Here is a 26,590-nt window from a genome sequence, read left to right on the forward strand (position 1 = left end):
TTCCCCACCTCTGGGCAATATCTCAGGCCTACCCCACAGATTTTTTAACTTACTTTCAAGAATTAAAACTCATTAGGGAATTCCCTGGCAGCCCAGTGGTGAGGACTCTGTACTTCCACTGCTTGGCGGGGGTTTGATCCCCGGTCTGGGAACTAAGATCCCGCATGCCGCTTTTCACAGCCCCAAAAAAAAAAAAAAAACTCATTGAAAAGTCCTGTTTAAAACTTTAATCACATACTCAAATCAGAGTCCCCCATCACCATACCCCAGCTCCACCCCAACCTAAGGCATCGTGACTACAGCCTACAGCACGGAAAGGAAGTACTTTACTGTCTATCTTTCCTCCATCTCCTTCACTCTCCTTCCCCTCCCACTGCTGCTTCCGGCTTCTCCAGGGTCAAAGCATGGGGCAGGGGGATTAGAGGAAAAGAAGCAAGTGTTTCTTTCATGGCTGGTACTGTTACAACACAGCAGACCCTGGTCTTGAGGTAGGAGCCCATTTGCTGGCTCTCTCCAGTGGGGTCATTTGTGGGGCTTTCAAAGGCTCACTCTGCGGACTACCCGCCTGAAAAACCCCCTTCAAAGCAAATGCTCTCTCCCACTTCTCCCAGAAGTTTCTTGCAAACTGCTCAGCTCCTACTCAGAAATATATCATAGAGCAGCTTATTGCTGGGGTCCCTTCAGCCCACCAGCAATGCTCCTGGTTCAAGGCCAGCTATCTTCCATTGTAACTCCTGGAAGACGCATGTCCTCACCCTTAGAAATTCTGGTAGCGCAGACGTGCTCACTGTTGCCCTCTTCAATCATTTTGGGATCACTGTTTGTTCTGACCAGCCTCCCGCATTCCAGACTCATCAGGCAGGAAGCAAGCACCAGGTCCCATTCATTCATATCCCTAAATTCCAAAGACCCACATCCATTTCTCCATGAATTCTCCACCCTGCTCTATTTCAATCCCAGGGTACCACTGGAGCCCCCAATTCTCTCACCTCATAAGAAGAGAAAGGGAAATGCCACAGTACTGTCCACTACCCCAGAGAGTCTTTAATCAAACCCTTTCTCCTGCATGAGTTGGAGGTATGTGATGGAAGGTTGATACCAGTTTTGCTGTCTTTTCACAATTTCTGCATGCATATGGCAGCGCTAGTACACCATTCAGAAATCTGGGGATAATTATCACTTTTTGTTCTCAGCACTGGGGCTTCAGATGAAATATCAAGACACCATGAAAAATTCCATTTGATATCCTGTTACACTTAAAACACACCATGACACCTTCCATATAAACCCTCAGCCCTCAGCAGGGCTATCTGCAGACTACACAATGAGAAACAGAGAAGCTGTGACTATTGGCACAGTGCTGCATCTGGGCTGCTCAGATAAGACTTTTGGAAAGATTCAAACCACAGCCTTTTGCAATGGTTACACAATCACTTCCGGCCCACTGTCATGCTGAATTCATTCCAGAAAACTGAACATTCCTTAAGAGACTATCCGAAAACTAAAGTAGAAAGGGTTGTAATTGATGTGTAGAAATATCCTTTAGGGGACTGAAAATATAGGAGAAGAAAAGACTCAATTAGGACAAAATAGCTTTATACAGTTAAAGGCCATTCTGCAGAGAAGAGAATTAATAAATCATTTTGAATCATCCCAAGGAAGATGTTATAGAAGCCACAGAGAAGCCAGTTTTGGGCCCAATAATATTCGTTCATTCACTCATTCATTCACTGACTTCCTGCTTTGCTCCAGGATCTGAGTTGGGGCTGGTGTTGCCATGGTAATAAGATTTGGTCCTTGCCTTCAAGGAGCTCAAAGAAAATCTCCATAATGGAATAAACACGGGAAGTAGTACAATCCCCCCTGGATCCCATACTTGTATATCCTGGATCCCATACTTGTATATCCTGGATGACAGTGAGGAGAGATGATTCAAAATTCAGGAGTGGGAGGAAAGAAGCAATGAAAGAGCTGACCTTTAGATTCCCTCCAACCCACCTAAACCTGAAGTTCTAACTATGCTCTGGAAGGCGTAGACATAAGGCATGATGTCCTGCTGGCAATTTGCATAAAATAGAATGAGAAAGTGAAGGAACTGACTTGGTTGCAGAAATTAATTTCAGACCAGAAAAAGGAGCAAAAATATACAGAGCCCGACATGAGGGATGTGTTCATCAAAATGCAGAGGACACTCAGTAACAGGATTTCCATCAAGGAGTCCTAGTCCAGCAGAGGAATTCAGGTAGCTAGTGAGTAACGGAAATGCTTAGAAATGGTCTATATGTGCTTGTACTGAAGCACAGAACAAGGGACAAAGATTTACAAAACTTGTCCAACAATATTAAATGGGACGTTTCCTGCCTCTACACTGTGACTGAGGGAGTGAGGGTGCTTAAATAATGTGCTGGACACACCAAGACATCCACCTCTAGCTTATATACAAGAAAGAGTGCCAACAAGATTGTTAGTCCCATGGTGTAGAAAATTACACCACTGCCCTCCCAAACCGTGTAGGAGGAGCTTCCAGAAAAGCAACAGTTTGCCATGTGAGGTAACATATTCACAGGTTCCAGGGCTTAAGGCATGCACATCTGTGGGGGGCATTTTTCTGCCTACCACTAGAGGGTTTGATCTGTGTTTCCTGGAGTTTGGGGAACACAGAGACTGGTGCCTGATTCTCACTTAGTAAAGTCCAAAGGGGAGAGGCCGGCTGGAGCTATCTGTGATGGACAGCAAAGAGAGAACACTGTACTTCTAGGATTTAGAGAGGCAACATGCCAGGTAACCTGTGGGCTAAACGGATGTTGCAGAGGAGAGCCAGGCTAGAGCCTCCTTGAAAGTACCCCATCTAAGAACACTGCCCACCAGGGTCCAGATTGCCTCAGCAGAAAGGTTACACAGTGTGAACTGCTGGAGTAGGGTTGAGGGCATGACACAAGAGGGCAGCAAGAGACTACCTCTCCCACGTCAGGAAATGTTTCAACCTCAGAGGTCTCCAACAGGGTGTCCCCAAAGAACCAACAAAAGCACCCTATTTGATAAATGGTCAGTATTTGGATGTCGACTATGCAGAGGGTTTTTGCAGACTAACACCAACTAGGTTTATTTTAAAAAGTCCCTCAACTTCTAGCCCCTCCTCGCTACCTAACCCTGGAGCATCTAGCAAGTAGATGCAAGAGGAAGAAAGAGGAAGAAAGAAAAGGCAGACATTGCCTCCCCCCCTTCCCACTTCAAGACTCTGGGAGGACATGGAAGGAGAATCTTTTAATAGACATGTGATAGAAGTCTTGATTGGGCTAGAATTTTTAATAACTGAAACTGCTCTAATCCCCCATGTCCAGAAAAACAAAAACCTGAGCCACCATCCAGGAGCTTGGAATGGAGTTTATTTAAAGGTTTTATTTGAAGGCAGTGGTAAGAAAGAATAAAGTTGTTTCCTCCTGGCAGAGCACCCAAAGCCAGTACATCCAATATACTGATCACATTTGGGGGTTGGGGCCTATCTAGGATCCTTTAAAAATCTGAATACTGCCCAACAGATGTGCACTTGCTCAACAAAAAACTGTAGACACATAAAAGAGAACCACCAATCCATCTCAGAGAGGCTAGAGCAGTCTTTGATGGATGAGATTCTGCCCAGAGACTTACCTATGCAATGGCACCTAAACTTCCCTGGAAGGGTCAGCTCTATACTGTACTTTGTTTTGTTTAATGTCAGACTTGATTTAGGGCTTGACAAGTGAGTCTAGTTTTAAGCGAGGAAAGGAGGGAAAGCATTCCAGGAGGAAAGCATTACGCAAAGAAAGCGCTATAGACTGAATGTTTGTGTTCCCCCAAAATTTGTATGTTGAAACCTAATCCCCAATATGATGGTATCTGGAGGTGAGGCCTTTGGGAGGTGATTAGGCCATGAGGGTGGAGCCCTCAAGAATGGGATTAGTGCCCTTATAAAGTGACCCCAAAGAGCCCCCTTGCCCTTCCACCATGTGAGGACATCTATGAATCAGGAAGCAGGCTCTCCCCAGACACCAAATCTGCCTTGATCTTGGACTTCCCAGCCTCCAGAACTGTGAGAAATAAATTTCCGTTGTCAATAAGCCACCCAGTCTATCATATTCTGTTCTAGCAGCCGGAACAGATTGACAGAAGGAAAGCAATGGGATAGCAGGTGGGAATGAACAGGGCAACTGCAAGGAAAAGAGACCAGAGGTACTTGACTAGAGCAAAAGATGAGTGTCCAGGAAGCAAGAATAAGAAAGTTACCTAAGCAGGGCAGAGTCTTTAAAGATGGCAAAAGAAGTTTGGGTTTGTTGCAATGTATAAAAAAGAACCATTAGAGTTTCTGAGACTGAGAATTGGCACATAAAAGTGTTTTCTTCTGTTAATGAAAATAAGCAAAATGGGTTAGAAGAGAGGAGTGGGGGTGAGAACAGCTCAGGATCTGCTGCCGAATTCCTATGGTGACTCTGCTTTTTGAACAGAAGTTGGGACCTGTGATCAGACAAGTAGGATGCACCTTAGATCAACAAAAAAGAATATCTGAATTAAGGATATCCCAGAAAATCTCTGGTTATTGTACGTACAGGCATGTAGCAATGAGGAGGTGTGATTTCTTAACCCCTCCTTCTTTGTTATAACATGTTGCAAGATGAGATCTCCCCAATCCTTCTGAAACTGGCCACTTTGGGGACACGCAGGAAGTTATTTAGCAACAGTTGCACCATTGTGAGATTTCATTCTTTTCCAAAGCTATGCATTAGTTAGACTTCTACTTACAACCATTCATCTCAAGCAACCAAAACAAAACAAAATTATTCTGAATGTGAATAAACTAGTTGGCTACCTCCATGAAGCTAGATTTCTCAGAAGTGCCACGCTCCCTTCTTCATTCTTATTGCACAGTTGGGTGTCGTGGGTGGGTACCAGCCATGCCAACAGTATTAATACTTCTCAGGAAGGACAGTATAATTCCTCTCTGGGAAAACGTTTCTCACACACACACACTCCATTTAACAATACAACTATTAGATAACTAATAAGGACCTACTGTATAGCACAGGGAACTCTACTCAATTCTCTGTAGTGACCTATACGGGAAAAGAATCTAAAAAAGTGGATGTAATGGCGGACTCCGGGAGGGCTCCCACAAAGGAGTACTTCCCAGAACTTCTGCTGCCAGTGTCCTTGTCCCCGCGGTGAGCCACAGCCACCCCTCACCTCTGCAGGAGACCCTCCAACATTAGCAGTCCTGTTGAAGTCCTTCAATCAAGTCCTGCTAGCCTTCAAAGTCTGATTCTCTGGGAATTCCTCTTCTCGTTGCCAGACCCCCAGGTTGGGAAGCCTGACGTGGGGCTCAGAACCTTCACTCCAATAACTGCTGGACCATAGCGGATTAGAGAATATGGAGCAGACTTGGACCCAAGCCATAGACTAAAACCAAGCCCAGCCAATCCCAGCCTCAATCAGCTGAACCCCAGATGAAAACTGAAGGAAGGTTCAATCACAAATAGTTACATAAATGCAAATCCAAGTAACCTGCACTTCTTGGCCCTGAAGATAATGGCCCAGCATCAAAGCCACAGGAAGGGCACTGAGGTGATAATGATGATGAGATGAGCAATGGCATGTGCACATGGGAAGGTGTTCATAGGAGGCTTCTTAAAACACAAAGCATCTTTTCCAGCCTTCTTTACCTATGTGCAAGTTCAGTGATAAGGAATGTGCCCTCTACTTATAATTCATCATTGAATGGTTCTGGATGAGAAGGAAATAATTGGGAACCTTCTGGAAAAAACAATCTACTTTGAGAAGTGAAGAATGGAATCCTTGGGAAGAAGATGAAAAAAATGAGCAAAAACACAGACTTCAGAGATTAAGTAAGTCCACAAAAGAGAAAAAAGACTTCCATGTACAAATCTGGGGCAAAGCTGCCATTGGTTTGTATTTGGGAGCATATTTTTGAAGGTTTACTTGAGCCCACTGATGTGACTGCTCAGCGGAGAGAAGGAAATTTAGTTGTTGGAAGAACACATTACAGCTTCATCACTGGTCCAGCTGTGGTCCCCGGGTACTTCTCTGTTGATGAGAATAATGTGGTACTCGTTCTAAATGGAAGAGAAAAAGCAAAGGTCTTTTTTGCCACCCAGGGGTTACTTTATCCACAAAATTTAGTGCAAACTCAAAAACTCCAGCATCTTGTTGTTAACAGTTTTGGTTGCAAATGAACATTGTAATAATGAATGGATAAACCAATTTCTCAAAAGAAATGGAGGCTCTGTGGAACTGCTTTTCATAATATATGACAGCCCCTGGATTAATAACATGGATGTTTTTCAATGGCCTTTAGGAGTAGCAACATACAGGAATTTTCCTGTGGTGGAGGCGAATTGGTCAATGCTGCATATGAAAGGCCATACTTGTGTAATATCGTAGGAACCATTTATGAAAATTCATCCAGACAAGCACTAATGAACATTTTGAAACAAGATGGGAATGATAAGCTTTGTTGGGTTTCAGCAACAGAACAGTGGCAGCCTCAAGAAACAAATGAAAGCCTTAAGAATTATCAAGATGCTCTGCTTCAGAGTGATCTCACATTGCGCCCAGCAGGAGGAAACACGGAGTGTTACAGAATATATAAGTCTTGCTCCTATGGCTTCGTTCCCGTGGTAGAAGACATAATGACAGCTGGCAGCTGTGGAAATTCATCTGTTTACCATAATGCTCCTCTGCAGTTACTCAAGTCCATGAATGCTCCCTTTATCTTTATTAAGAACTGGAAGGAACTTCCTATTTTAGAAAAAGAGAAAACTATAATTTTACAAGAAAAGATTCAAAGAAGAAAAAGGTTACTTCACTGGTATCAATACTTCAAAGCAGAGCTAAAAGTGAGATTTATTAATATTGTGGAAAGTTCATTTTTAAAGAATAATAAAGGTTAGCTAATTCAAAAATTAATTAAAAAATTTAAAAGTGGATATATGTTTATGTATAACTGATTCACCTTGCTATACAGCAGAAACTAACACAATGTTGTAATTCAACTATACTTCAATAAAAATTAAAAAAAAAAAAACAAGTATTGTATAACCTTAGCTCTCTCTGTCTTGACTTCTTTACTCAACTCCCACTACCATTAAGTTCCCCTCCATGCACTACAGCCACATGAGGTTGACATTAAGTTTGACATAATTTTCTAAGTTTTGAAGCAGTAGAAGAAACTACAAATGACAGGACCAATCATTTTATCATTAAAAATTCAAAATTTGTGCTAAAAATTTTTTTTAAATGGAAAGAAACACAAGGGACAAAATATTTATAGTAATTAAATAAGCAAAGGGTTAATACCTACGTTAAAATGCACTTGTGAAAATTTCATAAGAACTCTATTAAGGCTCCCTGGACACAAATGAATATATGGCATAATCAAAGAGTTTGCATCCAAAAATAGAAATTATAATTAGTAGACACAATATGGGGGAATGTTCAATCCACCTAATAATCAAAGAAATAATCATTGAAATAACAACAAGGCACCACTTTATACCAATGTGATTTCAAATTAGAATACCCAGATGAGGTAGTGCACTTGTACCTGCATAGACTAAAAAGGTATGATAACGATTTTTGAAAGAAGAATGAACATAGTAAAGAACTATTAAAATGTTAATGTCCTTTGATTCAGAAATATTATTTCCATTGACTTATTCTAAGAAAATAATGCAAAAGTTTTTCCTAAACTTACATAAAGATTGGCAATATTACAATACTAAAACAAAAAAAACAAAACAAACCTGGGCTGTCTGCCTTATAAGTTTGGAAATGGTGAATAAACAATGTTCCACCTAATTAATAGAACAAAAGAATCCTTAAAACAAATGAGAACAGATTGATTCTGGGGTAGCAGGAATGTGAGTGAATTTTTCTCTTTTATTTAAAGTTCCATTGATGTTGCTATAATAATGTTTGTATAGTTAATTTCTTTCTTAATCAGTGTGCTACTATGGTACCCATGATAAAGAACATTCCTCTCTTCTTTCCTCTCCTTTTGCCCTTCTCTGTAGCGTTGGCAATTCAAAACAATCATTAAGTAATCCTCAGTTTACATTATAAATGCTCCATAGAAAGACACCTCAAAACATGCGATCTATTAATTTGTCCTTGGATTTCAACTTTCCAGACCAGCCAATTCGGAGTTTCCTACGCCCAGCGAGACTCTTCATTTCTTTATTATCTGTCAATTTATTTCATTTTGCTTCAGGAAATTATCACCCTGAAGTAGTCTGTCTGTATTATTTTACTTCTGAATATAACTAGAAAGCCATCTGTGAAAAGTAGAGATATTTTCCTGAATCATTAAAACTTTACTTTGACAATCAATAAGCACTTTTTAGAGTGACACTGACATTCTGAACTAAGAACTAAGCCCAAAGAACATGACACAGAGTAAGAAGTTTTTCAAATGGGCCCAGTAATATATAAAGCTGCTTTAAAAGGCATTCATTTCAAATCAAAGCAGATCAAAAGTACTAAACAATGGTTTGTTTTGTAAATCATGGTCTACAAGTAGCTTAGAATTTCTCAAGGAAATTGTGCCATTTAAAACGGAATCATCTTTATCCTAACGGGATGTGTTCAACCAATCAAGAGAGGTAATGTCCTTGGGAGACTCAGCAGAGTTAAACAAAAATATCATTACAAGTCTCTTTATACATTTAATATTGAAAAGGAGTAGTAGAGCTGAGACTTTTATATGAGAACACAAAACATTTTGAATTAGATTTTAAAGTGGTCTAAATAATTCAAAATTATAGTTCTCTTACTTGAATACATTTTTTTAATTCATGCAAGATGTTACAATTTTAATATGTATTTAGAGCCCCAAATGTTATAGTTTCATATCATTTCATGTAATACATGAAAGTTACCACTAATTTTATCACATTACTGATTTTTTTTCATCAAGGAAATGGCCTCTTGGTTATTAAGAGGCCACGTCCATTTCACAGGAATCATGTTTCCACGAGGGAACTTCCACTATAGCAGTGGTTCTCAATCCTTGCTATATATTAGAATTAGCTGGGGCTCTTTAAAAAAATATAGGTTTCACCAAAAGCCTATTCATTCTGAAGGGGTGGAGTGGAGAACTTGCATCAGACTTTATAAAAGCTTCCTCTGAGATCCTAATGTTCATCCAGGGTTGAAATCACTACAATAAACTCATACTTCTATTCTCTCTCCCCACCCCTCACTTACTCATCCCCAAGTGAAAAATTTACCTGCCTTGTGAGTGTTTGGAGTATAACATACATTGGTTCTTGTTCCTCCACTGGGTAGCATTAATGCTTTAAAAAGCAGTACACCATTTCTTACACAGTTAAACAAATACCATATGATCCAACAGTCACACTGTTGGGAATTTACTCAAGAGAAATGAAAACATAAGTCCACACAAACACCTGTAGACAAATGTTTACAGCAGCTTTATTCATAATAACCAAAAACTTGAAACAACCCAAATGCCCAGCAACTGGCAAACAGATAAACAGTGATACATCCATGCAATGGAATACAACTCAGTGATACTGATAGATGCAACAACATGGAGGCTACGTGCTGTACAATTCCATTTACATAACATTCTAGGGGCAAAACTGTCAGGGCAGAAATCTGATCAGGATTGCCAGGGTCTGGAGGTAAGAGCAGAAAGGAGGGGAGACTGACTGCAAAGGCATAGAGGGAACCTTCTGGGGTGATAGAAAGGCTATACATCTTGATTGTGATGGTGGTTACGTGATTCTATACATATGTCAAAACTCATCCAACTACACATTGGAAATGATAAATTTTACTGTATTTAAATTATATTTCAATTTTTTAAGTACCCAGTTATGTATTTCTTCTCTGTCTGCTCACACAACTGGGGATCACAGAGGGTAAGGCAGAAATTCTGAGTATGCTAGTCACTCTAAACACTCAAACTCTCCCTCAGGCAGGTTAACCCAAGGTCTAGAACCTGGGGAGAGGAAGTCCAAAGGTGAATTCAACCACATTTTCCAATCCACTTTACAACAAGGCTGATATGTCCATCACCTGAATGACCCCTGAATCTACTTCTCAAATAGTTCTAAATTCAGGGGATAAGAGAGGAAGGTAGAAATAATCATCACTCCAACTCCCCTCTCCCCAATATATGGTCATAATGATCAGGAAATCTTGTGAGATCAATACTACACTAAATTAGGGCAATCAAAATAACACATGGAAAGATGAAGGCAGACAGAAGGTCTTAACCTCAGTACTTTTATGAGTATTGACTGTTGTAGGCTGCAACACATTATGCTTTGGCTGACGTTTACAGACACAAAGCCAGTTTCCATTAGCATTAATAAGAAAATTTTTCTGACAGACTTAGATCTAAGCAGGTGTGACTGAATCAAACATTAATTTGCTGGAAAAAAAGTATTTTCATACCATGCAAGACATACAAAACTTCATTATACAGGGTTATTATGCATTGGTGGAATAATTTTTACTCCCTATAAGATATTTATTAGAAAGGACAGTAGACCAGGGGTTGATGTTACATAACACAGTTAAGTGCACATAGATCACAGAGGACTGGCCTTTTAATTAAAGCATCTGGGTATTAACAGGCAGCAAGAGTTCAGCAGACCCAGGTTCTATTCCTATTCTATTCTATTCTTGTTCAAAACTGTTTTGAACTTCAGCAGTTCAAGGGCGAAGGAAAGAATTGAGCGTAAATCTCCTGAAATCATTTGGCTTGTCCATCATAATTTGTTAATTACATAACATATTTTAGAGACTGAAATTCTGGCTTCAAATACAAAAGAGTGAAAAGTGTTTCAATAGATAAACAAAAAGAATTGGAATGCAATGCATGAGCCTTGATGGTTCTCAAAAAACAACCAATAAAACAATAAAAGACATTTTGGAGAAGATGAGGGATATCTGAATATGAACTGAGTATCAGATGATGTTAGGAAATTTGTTCATTTTTTTGGTGTGATAATGATATTGTAATTATGTAAGAGATTATCCTTATTTTTATATGATATATGCTAAAATATTAGGGGCAAAGTGTCCTGATTTCCATAATTTGACTTCAGATGGTACAGAAAATTATATACCATATATTTTTTCATATACATATACACATTCATAAACACAAAAATATTTAAATATATGTATACTTGTGCATATAAATACACATATAAATATGGATAGACATGGCAAATACAGTTAAATAATATTGTTGAATGTGGGTATATGAGAGTTTATTGTATATTCTTTCAACTTTTCTTTAAATCAAATTTTTCATGATAAATTTAGAGAAGAATGTAAGCATTCTATAGAGGACATGTCATCTTCTTGGCTTTAGGAAGAGAAACAACTCAATGAAATTGTAAATCAAAGGTTAAATATAATTTAAACACAACAATGTTATTATACTTATAGTTCAGTGTATACTGAACTATACACTTAAAAATGGTTAAGATGGTAAAGCTTCTGTGCATTTTACCGCAATTTTTTTCTTTTTAGGAGAAAGGGGAAGGACCTAGAGAAAAAGCTAAATCAATATAAAAGGAAAATAGGAAATCTTCAAAGCCAGGCTAGAACACCAAAAAGTAAGAAAGGACAAATATTCCAACCTGTCTATAAACATTATACCAGAAAATGAGAAGATGATACTAAGAGAGGATACCTGGGGTGCAAAGAAACCTTACAGAGGAGGGGCCAAGGTATGGGAGAGAAGCTTGGAGTGAATTGTGTCCCCACCAAAATTCATATATTGGAGTCCTAACCGCCAGTACCTCAGAATGTGACCTTATTTGGAGGTAGGGTCCTTGCAGGTGTAATTTGTTAAATTAAGATGTGGTCACACTGGAGTAGAGTGGACACTTTATTCAATGTGACCACTGTCATATCTGGACACAAGACACAAACACACTTAGGGAGATGATGTGAAGAGACACAAGGAGAAGACGGCCATCTGCAAGCCAAACAGAGAGACCTGGAGCGGATCCTTCCTTCACAGACCTCAAAAGGAACCAGCCTTGCCGAAACGTTGATCTCAGACTCTGGCCTCCAGAATTGAGACAATACATTTCTGTTGTTTTAAGTCACCCAGTTTGCAATATGTACTTTTGTTACAGCAGCCATAACAAATCAGTACACCCCTCAAAGGAAGCCCAGGTCAGAAAACTGCTCAGAAGCACCCCACTAAAGCTGTTAAAAGTCAATCAGGAATTGGGGAACCATCCTGAAAACTAGCAATGCTACACGAGGTCATTACAGACTATGTGGACAGATTGGAGAGGGAAGACTGAAGCTGTCAGGGCAGAGATCTTAAAACCTTATTAAGTAAGTTTGGCAAGATTAAACAGCTATTTTAAGAAGAGACGCATAGCACAAGGAACTCTACTCAATACTCTGTAATGACCTATATGGGAATAGAATCTAAAAAAGAGTGGATATATGTATATGCATAACTGATTCACTTTGCTGTACACCTGAAACTAACACAACATTGTAAATCAACTATACTTCAATAAAAATTAATTTTAAAAAAACAGACACAGGTATTACTTATGTCCTGAGGAAACAAGCTCGGGAATTTTAGAAAGTAAGGACTTTAAGATGCAAAAAGAGAGAGAGATGGTAAGGGCAAGCCAAGCAAGACAATAATATATTGAGCCCAGGCCTAACCACGTGCTAGTCTGATGGGAGAATATCTCCTAGGTAGAATTACACATTTTAGGAAGTTGAAGGCAGACAAGATGCATGTCAACAATTAATGCTTTAGGCAAAGCCAGAACTCCTTGATTTCATCTCTCTCATTAGGAGGAAAAGTCACAGTAGAAATATCTAATAGAGTATGTTAGGAAAAGAGATGTCTGGTGTAGGAGAAAAAAAAAAAAGTAAAGAAATAAAGAAAAGAAGAAGTAAAAAGACACTCAGATCCTTCAGTATTAGCCCTGTTTATGAAGAGAAGGTATGGGACAAATTAAGAAGTTAGGTTTTGGTTTTGTTTTGTCTTTTAAACTTAGCTGAGCCTTCCTGGAAGGATTAGAGGAACCATGGAGGAAAATGGACCAGTAAGCCATATCCCATTATTTCAGGCAAAGGTGTAGTGAGGGAAGTGGTTTTGTTCCTCTGAAGTATCAGAAGTTAGTCAAGTCCAGGAAAAAAAAAGTCAAAAAACAGGAAAGGCAAGGTCCAAGATAGAACCCACTGTAAAAGTTTGGATTTTCACCAGGCCCCTAGGAATACATCAGAAACAGTAACAACAGTTTCAAGTCAGGGATCGGCTGAAGGAGGCAAAACTCATATGCTTTAGGCTAGAAGTCAGCAAACTTTTCCTGTAAAGGGCCAGCTTTAATAAGTATTTTAGTCTTTGTAAGCCATACCGTCTCAGTTGCCACTATTCAACTGTGCCTTGGGATGTGAAAGATGCCATATGCAGTGCAGAAATGAATGCGCATGGCTGTATTGCAATAAAACTTGATATATGGACATCATGACTGGTTTTCATCTAATTTTCATGTCACAAAATATGATTTTTTCAATCATTTAAATTGTAAAAACCATTACATTTATCAGTGAATGTAATAAATTAGTATTATGTTTCATATAAATGTAAATGTAAACCTATATTTCACCATTTTAAAAAAAGGCAGTGGATTGGATTCTGCCCCCAGGCTATAGTTTGCAGACCCCCTAGTCTAGGCAATTCCAAAACAAAAGCCCATGGTAACAGCCACTGTAGTAAAGGACTAGAAATGCCTCTCACTTGAAAAAGTAGAGGCAATGCCCTACAGAGCTCACATTCAGTTCTACTCTGGTGTGGCAGAAACGCAAGCCTCAAAAGGCAGATGGGAGTATGGAGGTTTTGAATATGCGGAAGAGGAAAGAAGGGCATCTCAAATAACTGTCTGGACATGCCACTTTGGTAAATTTCTAAGTTTTACAAAAGCCATTCTCTGAGACAGGAGGCATTATGCATAGAGGAATTTTCCCCCAAGATACAGTAATCACAGGGCCTGGTGCCATAGTTAATCCATAATTAATCTCTTGAGGAAGATTCTCCTCAGTTTCTATTCATTCGCCATGGTCTCCAAGCAACTGGCACAGACTGACTGATATCCTGATGAGGCTGAGACTCGGATGACTTTCTCTTTGCACATGTGTCTTTCCACTGTCTCTCTCCTTCCTTCAAATACCCCTGAAAGTCTGGTCAGGAACACACCAAGTTAACGGTTTTGGGAGGATCCTCTTCCTTGTGATAACTACTCAAGAGGCAAGGGATGTGACTATGTTTTAAATTTTTTGCTCAATAATTGTATTTATATGTGACCTATTCAGATTTTAGACTCCTTAAAAAGTGGGGCTTTTGAAAGACTGTATGTTGAATTAATTCAGTCTCAGTATTCCTGAGAAGGTGTATCAGTCAGAGTGAACTAGGTTATTATGCAGTAACAAACAATTCCAAAACATAGTTTTGACAACAACAGTTTGTTTTTCCATCCACACTACATATCTATTACAAGTCAACAAGGGGATTCTGCTTATTACAGTAAATCAGGGACCCCGTCCATTGGATGTTCCATCTCAAGCCAATACTTCCACAAGTGCTGGAGCAGAAGGACTAAGCAAAGTACACACTGGCTCATACATTTTCCAACAGGAAGTAACACATTATTTCAACTCACATTCCATTGGTCAATGTGAGTCATATATTAGGCATAATTTCAAAGGCAGCAGCAAAGTGAAATCCTATCATGTGCCATGAAAGAGCAAAGCAGGAAATATTTAGCTCACAGTGCTGATAATTCTCACAGAAAATGATATCCATTCCAACAGAAGAAGCCAGAGCTGCCAATGGTAAAGAACTTGTTTCTATCCAGGGTTTGAGTGAGACCCTTCTGAGATTTAGCAGAATGACAAGTTAGTAAGAGCTCTAATTTCTTTGCACTTAAATTTATATAAAGGAAAGATAATTTAGTTCTTGGACTTTCAATTTGAGGGACGTTTTTATATTTCTGATATGATGTTACTTGAAGAATTTTATGTTGTCATCTGGGCTCACTGCCTGATTTCTGATATACTCTATCAACTAACACCTGAGCATAAACTGAAATGAGAAATAAAGGGGGGCAGAGTCAAGATGGCATACTAGGAGGACATGGAATTCGAGTCTCCTCACAACTAGGGCACCTACCAGGCACCAGTGGGGGACCACAAACACCTAAGGGGACGGGAGGAACCCCCAGTGACCGGGTAGGACGTGGGGCGTGCAGGGAATGAAGGGGGAGGAGAAGTGGAGGCAGGACAGGACTGGCCCACTGAGGGGCAGCTAGGGGAGGGGAAGGGATCCCACACCCAAAGGGGGAAATTGGGGAACCACTGGGAGGGCAGAGGATCAAAACGAAGCATGGCCAGGTTTCCCCTGCTCACTTGGGCCCCCAGGAACCTGCTGAGATCTCGGGCCTGATCCTCTGCCCACCTAGGCCCCCTCCAGCCCCACAGGTCCTGAGGGAGGGGGAGGGAGGGGGAGCAAAAGTAAAGGCTGGACCTCCAGGACGGCACCCCTGAGGGGGGACTGCGGGAGGGAAGGAGTTCCTACACCCAGGGGGACCCACCCATGGTTAGGGGTGCTGTGGCAACGGGGGGGACCCTGGGGGAGATGGTGGGGGAGGGGCATGAAGGAATGGAAGGGAATGGGGCCAGCGCTTTCCCTGTCCACTTAGGCACCAGGGAGCCTGTTGAGCTCCTGGGCCTAATCCTCTGCCCTCAGAGCCTCCCTCCTGCTGCGCAGAACCCGAGCCCCGCCCCTACACCCCCACCCAGGGCCCCACCTCTACACTCGGAGACCCCGTCCAACGAGCTGGGCCTAAACCCCACCCACACACCCTCACCCAGGGCCTTACCTCCAAACTCCGGAACTCCACACTCCAGAGGCCCTCCTTTCCACGTGCTGCCTCTCCCCTTCCCCACAGGCCCTAAGCAGAGGCCCTGCCCCACGCTTGAACATCAGCCCGCCTAGGCCCCGCCCCACACTCAAACGTCACCCCACACACACCTAGGTCCTGCCTTTGTCTAAGTTCCACCCCGCCTAAACTCTGCCCCTATAGCCGAAGCTTTTTTTTTTTTTTCCTCTTTTACACTGGGGTTCTGTTTTACCTTGTTGATTCATGGTTGTTGATTCTTTTATATTTTTATTTTTCCTAATAAATCTTTTATTTTTCTAATTTTATTTTATTCTTTATACTTTGCTACTGTTCTCTCCTTTTGCTTTATTCCCTCCCCCCCCCCCTTTTTTTTTCTTTTTCCTGTTGTGGTTTTATTTTACCTTGTTGGAGTTGTTTCAATTATAGTTTGATTTTTCCTAATATATTTTTTATCTTTCTAATTTTATTTTGTTTTTTATTCTTTGATACTGTACTGCTCCTTTTTTTTCTTTCTTTCTTCCTTTTCTGTTTTGTTTTGTTTTTTTTAATCATGCCACAAAGCTTGCAGGATCTTGGTTCCCAGGCTGGAGGTCAGGCCCAAGCTCCTGTGGTGGGAGATCCGAGTCCAAACCACTGGACTAACAGAGAACCTCAGACCCCAGGGAATATCAATCGGAGTGAGGCCTCCCAGAGGTCCTCATCTCAGCACCAAGACCCAGCTCTATCCAACTGCCTGCAAACTCCAGTGCTGGATGTCTCAGGCCAAACAACCAGTAAGAAAGGAATACAGCACCACCCATAAAAAAAAAAAAAATGAAAACAAAAATATATGTTACAGACGAAGGAGTAAGGTAACAACCTACAAGACCAAATAAATGAAGATGAAATACGCAACCTACCTGACAAAGAATTCAGAGTAATGATAGTAAACATGATCCAAAATCTCAGAAACAGAATGGAGAAAATACAAGAAACATTTAACAAGGACCTAGAAGAACTAAAGAACAAACAAACAGTGATGAACAACACAATTACTGAAATTAAAAATACTCTAGAAGGAATCAGTAACAGAATAACTGAGGAAGAAGAATAGATAAGTGAGCTGAAAGATAAAATGGTAGAAATAACTGCCAGGGAGCAGAATAAAGGAAAAAGAATGAAAAGAATTCAGGAGGCTCTCGGAGACCTCTGGGACAACATTAAATGCACAAACATTCGAATTATAGAGGTCCCAGAAGAAGAAGAGAAAAAGAAAGGGTCTGAGAAAATATTTGAAGAGATTATAGTCAAAAACTTCCCTAACATGGGAAGGGAAATAGGCAATCAACTCCAGGAAGCACAGAGAGTACCATCCAGGATAAACCCAAAGAGAAACACGCTGAGACACATATTAATCAAACTATCAAAAATTAAATACAAAGAAAAAATATTAAAAGCAGCAAGGGAAAAGCAACAAATAACATACAAGGGAATCCCCATAAGGTTAACAGCTGATTTTTCAGCAGAAACTCTGCAAGCCAGAAGGGAGTGGCAGGACATATTTAAAGTGATGAAAGGGAAAAACCTACAACCAAGATTACTCTACTCAGCAAGGATCTCATTCAGATTTGATGGAGAAATTAAAACCTTTACAGATAAGAAAAAGTTGAGAGAATTCAGCACTACCAAACCAGCTCTACAGCAAATGCTAAAGGAGTTCCTCTAGGCAGGAAAAACAAGAGAAGGAAAAGACCTACAAAAAAAAACCCAAAACAGCTAAGAAGATAGTAATAGGAACATACATATCAATAATTACCTTAAATGTAAATGGATTAAATACTTCAGCCAAAAGACACAGACTGGCTGAATGGATACAAAAACAAGACCCGCACATATGCTGTCTAAAAGAGACCCACTTCAGACCTAGGGACACATACAGACTGAAAGTGAGGGGACAGAAAAAGATATTCCATGCAAATGGAAATCAAAAGAAAGCTGGAGTAGCAATTCTCATATCAGACAAAATAGACTTTATTACAAGAGACAAAGAAGAGAGAGAAAGAGACAAGAGACAAAGAAGGACACTACATAACAATCAAGGGATCGATCCAAGAAGATATAGCAATTGTAGATCTCTATGCACCCAACCTAGGAGCACCTCAATACATAAGGCAAATGCTAACAGCCATAAAAGGGAAAATCGACAGTAACACAATAATAGTAAGGGACTTTAACACCCTACTTTCACTAAAGGACAGATCATCAAAAATGAAAATAAATATGGAAACACAAGCTTTAAAGGACACATTAAACAACATGGACTTGATATTTGTAGGACATTCCATCCAAAAACAACAGAATACACTTTCTTCTCAAGTGCTCATGGAACATTCTCCAGGATAGACCATATCTTGGGTCACAAATCAAGCTTGGTAAATTTAAGAAAATTGAAATCATGTCAGCTATCTTTTCCGACCACAATGCTATGAGACTAGATATCAATTACAGGAAAAAAACTGTAAAAAAATACAAATACATGGAAGCTAAACAATATACTACTCAATAACCAAGAAATCACTGAAGAAATCAAAGAGGAAATCAAAAAATACCTAGAAACAAATGACAATGAAAACACGATGACCCAAAACCTATGGGATGCAGCAAAAGCAGTTCTAAGAGGGAAGTTTAGAGCAATACAATCCTACCTCAAGAAACAAGATAAATCTCAAATAAACAACCTAAACTTATACCTAAAGCAATTAGAGAAAGAAGAACAAAGAAAACCCAAAGTTAGCAGAGGGAAAGAAATCATAAAGATCAGATCAGAAATAAATGAAAAACAAATGAAGGAAACAATAGCAAAGATCAATAAAACTCAAAGCTGGTTCTTTGAGAACATACACAAAATTGGTAAACCATTAGCCAGACTCATCAAGAAAAGAAGAGAGAAGACTCAAATCAACAGAATTAGAAATGAAAAAGTAGAAGTAACAAATGACACTGAAGAAATACAAAGGATCATGAGAGATTACTACAAGGAACTATATGCCAATAGAATGGACCACCTGGAAGAAATAGACAAATTCTTAGAAAAACACAACCTTCTGAGACTGAACCAGGAAGAAACAGAAAATATAAACAGACCAATCACAAACACTGAAATTGAAACTGTGATTAAAAATCTTCCAACAAACAAAAGTCCAGGACCAGATGGCTTCACAGGCGATTTCTATCAAACATTTACAGAAGAGCTAACACCTATCCTTCTCAAACTCTTCCAAAATATAGCAGAGGGAGGACCTCTGGCTTCCCACGACCAGATGGCTTCACAGGCGAATTCTATCAAACATTTACAGAAGAGCTAACACCTATCCTTCTCAAACTCTTCCAAAATATAGCAGAGGGAGGAACACTCCCAAATTCATTCTACGAGGCCACCATCACCCTGATACCAAAACCAGACAAAGATGTCACCAAAAAACTACAGGCCAATATCTCTGATGAACATAGATGCAAAAATCCTCAACAAAATACTAGCAAACAGAATCCAACAGCACATTAAAAGGATCATACACCATGATCAAGTGGGATTTATTCCAGGAATGCAAGGATTCTTCAATATATGCAAATCAATCAATGTGAAAAACCATATTAACAAATTGAAGGATAAAAACCATATGATAATCTCAACAGATACAGAAAAAGCTTTTGACAAAATCCAACACCCATTTATAATAAAAACTCTCCAGAAAGTAGGCATAGAGGGAACCTACCTCAACATAATAAAGGCCATATCTGACAAACCCACAGCCAACATCATTGTCAATGGTGAAAAACTGAACCATTTCCTCTGAGATCAGGAACAGGACAGGGCTGCACACTCTCACCCCTATTATTCAACATAGTTTTGGAAGTTTTAGCCATGGCAATCAGAGAAGAAAAAGAAATAAAAGGAATCCAAATTGGAAAGGAAGAAATAAAGCTGTCACTGTCTGCAGATGCCATGATACTATGCATGGAAAATCCTAAGGATGCTACCAGAGGACTGCTAGAGCTAATCAATGAATCTGGTAGAGTAGCAGGATACAAAATTAATGCATGGAGATCTCTTGCATTCCTATACACTAATGATGAAAAATCTGAAACAGAAATTAAGGAAACACTCCCATTTACCACTGCAACAAAAAAAATAAAATACCTAGGAATAAACCTGCCTAAGGAGACAAAAGACCTGTATGCAGAAAAGTATAAGACGCTGATGAAAGAAATTAAAGATGATACAAACAGATGGAGAGATATACTACATTCTTGGATTGGAAGAATCAACATTGTGAAAATGACTATACTACCCAAAGCAATCTACAGATTCAATGCAATCCCTATCAACCTACCAATGGCATTTTTCACAGAACTAGAACAAAAAATTTCACAATTTGTATGGAAACACAAAAGACCCCGAGTAGCCAAAGCAATCTTGAGAAAGAAAAACGGAGCTGGAGGAATCAGGCTCCCTGACTTCAGACTATACTACAAAGCTACAGTAATCAAGCCAGTATGGTACTGGCACAAAAACAGAAATATTGATCAATGGAACAGGATAGAAAGCCCAGAGATAAACCCACACACATATGGTTACCTTATCTTTGATAAAGGAGGCAAGAATACACAATGGAGAAAAGACAGTCTCTTCAGTAAGTGGTGATGGGAAAACTGGACAGCTACATGTAAAAGAATGAAATTAGAACACTTCCTAATGCCATACACAAAAATAAACTCCAAATGGGTTAAAGACCTAAATGTAAGGGCAGACACTATAAAACTCTTAGAGGAAAACATAGGCAGAACATTCTATGACATAAATCACAGCAAGATCCTTTTTGACCCACCTCCTAGAAAAACGGAAATAAAAACAAAAATAAACAAATGGGACCTAATGAAACTTAAAAGCTTTTGCACAGCAAAAGAAACCACAAACAAAACGAAAAGACAATCCTCAGAATGGGAGAAAATATTTGCAAATGAAGCAACTGACAATGGATTAACCTCCAAAATATACAAGCAGCTCATGCAGCTCAATACCAAAAAAACAAACAACCCAATCTAAAAATGGGCAGAAGACCTAAATAGACATTTCTCCAAAGAAGATATACAGATTGCCAGCAAACACATGAAAGGATGCTCAACATCGCTAATCATTAGAGAAATGCAAATCAAAACTACAATGAGGTATCACCTCACACTGGTCAGAATGGCCATCATCAAAAAATCTACAAACAATAAATGCTGGAGAGGGTGTGGAGAAAAGGGAACCCTCTTGCAGTGTCGGTGGGAATGTAAATTGATACAGCTACTATGGAGAACAGTATGGAGATTCTTTTAAAAACTAAAAATAGAACTACCATATGACCCAGGAAACCCACTACTACACCTTGAGAAAACCATAATTCAAAAAGAGTCATGTACCACAATGTTCCTTGCAGCTCTATTTACGATAGCCAGGACATGGAAGAAACCTAAGTGTCCATCGACAGATGAATGGATAAAGAAGATGTGGCACATATATACAATGGAATATTACTCAGCCATAAAAAGAAACGAAATTGAGTTATTTGTAGTGAGGTGGATAGACCTAGAGTCTGTCATACAGAGTGAAGAAAGTCAGAAAGAGAAAAACAAATACTGTATGCTAACACATATATATGGAAAAAAAAACGGTTCTGATGAACCTAGTGGCAGGACAAGAATAAAGGCGCAGACGTAGAGAATGGACCTGAGGACACAGTGAGGGGAGGGGAAGCTGGGACAAAGTGAGAGAGTAGCATTGACATATATACACTAGCAAATGTAAAATAGCTAGTGGGAAGCAGCTGCATGGCACAGGGAGGTCAGCTTGGTGCTTTGCAACCACTTGGAGGGGTGGGATAAGGAGGGTGGGAGGGAGACCCAAGAGGGAGGGGATATGGGGATATACGTATGCATATAGCTGATTCACTTTGTTATACAGCAGAAACTAACACTACACTGTAAAGCAATTATACTCCAATAAAGATTAAAAAAAAAAAAAAAGAAATGGAGCAATAAAGAAATCTTAAAAAAAGAAAAAGAAAGAAAGAAAGAAAGAAAGAAAGAAAGAAAGAAAGAAAGAAAGAAATAGAATGGGGACTTATTTTCAGCCAAGAGTGCAGATAATTTAATTCATGTTCCTCTTCTGTCCCATTTCAGAGCCTTCTGGTAGCAAAAGATACACCCCCTACCTGTTGTCACAGGAGGATACTCAGAGGAGCTGTGGTTGGTATTAGGAGTGTGGTTTCAAGAAATAAGGAGGAGAGGGGCATGTTGGGAGTTTCGGATTAACCAAGATGGCGGAGTAGAAGGATGTGCTCTCACTTCCTCTTGCGAGAGCACCAGAATCACAACTGGCTGCTGGATAATCATTGACAGGAAGACCCTGGACTTCACCAAGGAGGATACCCCACGTCCAAGGACAGAGGAGAAGCCACAGTGAGATGGTAGGAGAGGCGCAATCAGAGTAAAATCAAATCCCATAACTGCTGGGTGGGTGACTCACAGACTGGTGAACACTTATACCACAGAAGTCCACCCACTGGAGTGAAGGTTCTGAGCCCCACGTCAGGCTTCCCAACCTGGGGGTCCGGCAACGGGAGGAGGAATTCCTAGAGAATCAGACTTTAAAGCCTAGTGGGAATTGATTGCAGGACTTTGACAGGACTGGGGGAAACAGAGACCCCACTCTTGGAGGGCACACACAAAGTAATGTGTGCATCAGGACCCAGGGGAAGGAGCAGTGACCCTGGGGGAGACTGAACCAGACCTACCTGCTGGTGTTGGGAGGTCTCCTGCAGAGGCGAGTGGTGGCTCTGTTTCACCGTGGGGATAAGGACACTGGCAGCAGAGGTTCTGGGAAGTTCTCCTTGGCGTGAGCCCTCCCAGAGTCTGCCATTAACCCCACCAAGGAGCACGGGTAGGCTCCAGTGTTGGGTTGCCTCAGGCAAAACAACCAACAGGGAGGGAACCCAGCCCCACCCATCAACAGTCAAGTGGATTAAGGTTTTACTGAGCTCTGACCGCCACAGCAACAGGGAGGGAACCCAGCCCCACCCATCAACAGTCAAGTGGATTAAGGTTTTACTGAGCTCTGACCGCCACAGCAACAGTCAGCTCTACCCACCACCAGAGCCTCCCATCAAGCCTCTTAGATAGCCTCAACCACCAGAGGGCAGACAACAGAAGCAAGAAAAACTATAATCCTGCAGCCTGTGGACCAAAAACCACAGTTACAGAAAGATAGAGAAGATGAAAAGGCAGAGGGCTATGTACCAGATGAAGGAACAAGAAAAAACCCCAGAAAAACAACTAAATGAAGTGGAGATAGGCAACCTTCCAGAAAAAGAATTCAGAATAATGATAGTGAAGATGATCCAGGACCTCGGAATAAGAATGGAGGCAAAGATTGAGAAGATGCAAGAAATGATTAACAAAGACCTAGAAGAATTAAAGAACAAACAAACAGAGATGACCAATACAATAACTGAAATGAAAACTACACTAGAAGGAATCAATAGCAGAATAACTGAGGCAGAAGAACGGATAAGTGACCTGGAAGACAGAAAGGTGGAATTCACTGCTGCGGAACAGAATAAAGAAAAAAGAATGAAAAGAAATGAAGACAGCCTAAGAGACCTCTGGGACAACATTAAACGCAACAACATTCGCATTATAGGGGTCCCAGAAGGAGAAGAGAGAGAGAAAGGACCAGAGAAAATATTTGAAGAGATTATAGTCGAAAACTTCCCTAACGTGGGAAAGGAAATAGCCACCCAAGTCCAGGAAGCGCAGAGAGTCCCATACAGAATAAACCCAAGGAGAAACACGCCGAGACACATAGTAATCAAAGTGGCAAAAATTAAAGACAAAGAAAAATTATTGAAAGCAGCAAGGGAAAAACGACAAATAACATACAAGGGAACTCCCATAAGGTTAACAGCTGATTTCTCAGCAGAAACTCTGCAAGCCAGAAGGGAGTGGCATGATATACTGAAAGTGATGAAAGGGAAGAACCTACAACCAAGATTACTCTACCCGGCAAGGATCTCATTTAGATTTGATGGAGAAATCAAAAGCTTTACAGACAAGCAAAAGCTAACAGAATACAGCACCACCAAACCAGCTCTACAACAAATGCTAAAGGAACTTCTCTAAGTGGGAAACACAAGAGAAGAAAAGGACCTACAAAAACAAACCCAAAACAATTAAGAAAATGGTCATAGGAACATACATATCGATAATTACCTTAAACGTGAATGGATTAAATGCCCCAACCAAAAGACATAGACTGGCTGAATGGATACAAAAACAAGACCCATATATATGCTGTCTACAAGAGACCCACTTTAGACCTAGGGACACATACAGACTGAAAGTGAGGGGATGGAAAAAGATATTCCATGCAAATGGAAATCAAAAGAAAGCTGGAGTAGCTATACTCATATCAGATAAAATAGACTTTAAAATAAAGAATGTTACAAGAGACAAGGAAGGACACTACATAATGATCAAGGGATCAATCCAAGAAGAAGATATAACAATTATAAATATATATGCACCCAACATAGGAGCACCTCAATACATAAGGCAACTGCTAACAGCTATAAAAGAGGAAATCGACAGTAACACAATAATAGTGGGGGACTTTAACACCTCACTTACACCAATGGACAGATCATCCAAAATGAAAATAAATAAGGAAACAGAAGCTTTAAATGACACAATAGACCAGATAGATTTAATTGATATTTATAGGACATTCCATCCAAAAACAGCAGATTACACTTTCTTCTCAAGTGCGCATGGAACATTCTCCAGGATAGATCACATCTTGGGTCACAAATCAAGCCTCAGTAAATTTAAGAAAATTGAAATCCTATCAAGCATCTTTTCTGACCACAACGCTATGAGATTAGAAATGAATTACAGGGAAAAATACGTAAAAAGGACAAACACATGGAGGCTAAACAATACGTTACTAAATAACCAAGAGATCACTGAAGAAATCAAAGAGGAAATAAAAAAATACCTAGAGACAAATGACAATGAAAACACGACGACCCAAAACCTATGGGATGCAGCAAAAGCGGTTCTAAGAGGGAAGTTTATAGCTATACAAGCCTACCTCAAGAAACAAGAAAAATCTCAAGTAAACAATCTAACCTCACACCTAAAGAAACTAGAGAAAGAAGAACAAACAAAACCCAAAGTTAGTAGAAGGAAAGAAATCATAAAGATCAGAGCAGAAATAAATGAAATAGAAACAAAGAAAACAATAGCAAAGATCAATAAAACTAAAAGTTGGTTCTTTGAGAAGATAAACAAAATTGATAAGCCATTAGCCAGACTCATCAAGAAAAAGAGGGAGAGGACTCAAATCAATAAAATCAGAAATGAAAAAGGAGAAGTTACAACAGACACCACAGAAATACAAAGCATCCTAAGAGACTACTACAAGCAACTTTATGCCAATAAAATGGACAACCTGGAAGAAATGGACAGATTCTTAGAAAGGTATAACCTTCCCAGACTGAATCAGGAAGAAACAGAAAATATGAACAGACCAATCACAAGTAATGAAATTGAAACTGTGATTAAAAATCTTCCAACAAACAAAAGTCCAGGACCAAATGGCTTCATAGGTGAATTCTATCAAACATTTAGAGAAGAGCTAACACCCATCCTTCTCCAACTCTTCCAAAAAATTGCAGAGGAAGGAACACTCCCAAACTCATTCTATGAGGCCACCATCACCCTGATACCAAAACCAGACAAAGACACTACAAAAAGAGAAAATTACAGACCAATATCACTGATGAATATAGATGCAAAAATCCTCAACAAAATACTAGCAAACAGAATCCAACAACACATTAAAAGGATCATACACCACGATCAAGTGGGATTTATCCCAGGGATGCAAGGATTCTTCAATATACGCAAATCAATCAATGTGATACACCATATTAACAAATTGAAGAATAAAAACCATATGATCATCTCAATAGATGCAGAAAAAGCTTTTGACAAAATTCAACACCCATTTCTGATAAAAACTCTCCAGAAAGTGGGCATAGAGGGAACCTACCTCAACACAATAAAGGCCATATATGACAAACCCACAGCAAACATCATTCTCAATGGTGAAAAACTGAAAGCATTTCCTCTAAGATCAGGAACGAGACAAGGATGTCCACTCTCACCACTATTATTCAACATAGTTCTGGAAGTCCTAGCCACGGCAATCAGAGAAGAAAAAGAAATAAAAGGAATACAAATTGGAAAAGAAGAAGTAAAACTGTCACTGTTTGCGGATGACATGATCCTATACATAGAGAATCCTAAAACTGCCACCAGAAAACTGCTAGAGCTAATTAATGAATATGGTAAAGTTGCAGGATACAAAATTATGCACAGAAATCTCTTGCATTCCTATACACTAATGATGAAAAATCTGAAAGAGAAATTATGGAAACACTCCCATTTACCATTGCAACAAAAAGAATAAAATACCTAGGAATAAACCTACCTAGGGAGACAAAAGACCTGTATGCAGAAAACTATAAGACACTGAT

General features: G+C 39.8%; 1 protein-coding gene and 1 pseudogene across 2 annotated transcripts in view; one reads left to right on the forward strand and one right to left on the reverse strand.

Moving 5' to 3' along the window:
- The window catches only part of LOC309608942 (uncharacterized protein), a 574,070-nt gene that overhangs the window by 500,576 nt on the left and 46,904 nt on the right, over positions 1 to 26,590 (reverse strand). The gene's annotated exons all lie outside the window — the stretch shown is intronic.
- LOC309608937 (ribitol-5-phosphate xylosyltransferase 1 pseudogene) lies at positions 6,110 to 7,363 on the forward strand (annotated as a pseudogene). The gene has a single exon. The product of its transcript is annotated as a ribitol-5-phosphate xylosyltransferase 1 pseudogene (transcript).

The sequence above is a fragment of the Balaenoptera borealis genome (assembly GCF_965194805.1).
Source record: "Balaenoptera borealis genome assembly, chromosome: 13".
In the NCBI taxonomy this organism is placed as follows: domain Eukaryota; kingdom Metazoa; phylum Chordata; class Mammalia; order Artiodactyla; family Balaenopteridae; genus Balaenoptera; species Balaenoptera borealis.